Genomic DNA, 1,643 nt, shown 5'->3' with positions numbered 1-1,643 from the left:
TCTTTTAGTTTGTACTTTGTTTTTGTTTTTCCCCCCAAAGTGAGGTGTCTGTGTTGATGACCAAGGATGTTGAGTGGTAATTAATTTTGACTCTCTTGTATGTACTCCTCTCTAATGCTTAATATAATATAAACTCTGCTTAAATACGTCCTTCTGCTGCTCACTCACTTTTTTTTTCATCCGTCTGTCAATTCCAGTGTCCCAAAGCTGACTTTTATCAATGTCAAGCCTAAGATTAGCAAATCAACACTTTCCTCTCTCAACCAAAATCTTTTCCATTAAAATTAAGATCTGTAGAGAAGCTGACTTGGTTAATGTTTCAGTTTTGTGCAACTACAAATGTTAACGCTGTTTTATCTGTAATTTCATCCTACAGATAATCTGCACATCTTAAAGAGCTCAGCTTTTTTTCTTCACCTCCACTCCTTGATGGAAGTCCACTCGTTGTTGACTTTGTCAGTGCTACAGAATTCCAAGGTCTTTTAATCTAATATCATTATAAATGGCTCACAGATGGATCTGGTTTCCACAAGCAGCTCAGTGTTCCTGTTACACCCGTTACTGGCATGCAGTTACTTTTAATGGTTTGCTTTTGTTCCAGTGAGGTCCTGAAAGTGTTAATAGCGGTTTCTCCTGAGAAAATCAACAGCTGCTGAGGTGAGTCCTCCTGTGTTTCTCAATATTTACAACACTGTATATTGCTCTTTACTGGGTCGAACCAAGCCTTGTGGTGGAGAATGACCCATTGCAGTATTTGATCAATGCTAGGTAGCGAGAAGAGTCAATCCCCTGCAGGTGCAAATTAATTGTTACTGAGGTCAGATATCAGATAGATGTGGTGCCTCAAACATGGCGACAGGGAGCCCACTAAAGCACTGTTTTGTCTAATGTTTTCTGTAGGTTTGTGGTTAGTTACTCTTTAACCTTGTTCAAAAGACTGTGGTTTTAATGTTTGTTTTATGCGGTATAATTAATCAATAGTTGATGGAATGTGTTTTGTTTAAAGTGCAGGACTGTACTGTTTGATCATGCAGACCAGGCACTTTTTTTTCCCCTTTTTTCCTCCGTGCTCTTCTTTACTCTTAATATATGCTTGCATGTGTCCTTCTGCCCCTCACTCTTTTGCAAATCTGATTTAATTACAGCTGTAGTCACACTCTCGACTGAGACCTGGAATTTAATAAGAGGACATATCGGCACTCTGCTCTCCATCAGCTTTATAAATTATACAGCACAAATACTCAATTAGTGCCAAGTATATTCAAAGGTGCTTCACTATCTTTTGTTAGTGTCCCTTTAAGGGTTTTTTTTTTTTAAATGATCACTTGTGCACTTAACTTTGGCAGTAATGCAGGAGCCTCAGCCCTTGTGTGGTGACCTGACTCATGAAGGAAGGCGAGTGCAGATAAGGCTTTTTATTTTATTTTTATTTATGAATGTTCTCTGCCCTCCACCCACATTTGCGTACAGTGGTTTATCTCCATAGTCCCAAATCTGAAGCTGCTGTCTGCTCATCTTTGGCTTGATTGAGACCTTGATTCTACTAGAGGACATGACTTCACTTTCTTCCACGCCACATGCCAAACAAGCATGTTTTTTTTTCTCTATCCTGAGCTATAAATTTCTATTTAAACAACTTTTGA

At 38.8% G+C, this 1,643-nt stretch overlaps 1 long non-coding RNA gene across 1 annotated transcript; it reads left to right on the top strand.

The window, feature by feature from the left end:
* Positions 1–39: 39 nt before the first annotated feature.
* LOC107687353 (uncharacterized) lies at positions 40–1,445 on the top strand. Its single transcript, XR_001634126.1, has 4 exons — positions 40–76; positions 377–477; positions 602–657; positions 1,347–1,445. It is a non-coding gene; the product is annotated as an uncharacterized LOC107687353 (long non-coding RNA).
* The last annotated feature ends 198 nt before the right edge of the window (positions 1,446–1,643 follow it).

This window comes from Sinocyclocheilus anshuiensis, unplaced genomic scaffold (genome assembly GCF_001515605.1).
Source record: "Sinocyclocheilus anshuiensis isolate Anshui unplaced genomic scaffold, SAMN03320099.WGS_v1.1 scaffold14441, whole genome shotgun sequence".
Taxonomy (NCBI): Eukaryota; Metazoa; Chordata; class Actinopteri; order Cypriniformes; family Cyprinidae; genus Sinocyclocheilus; species Sinocyclocheilus anshuiensis.
This window is presented reverse-complemented; position numbering and strand designations above follow the sequence as displayed.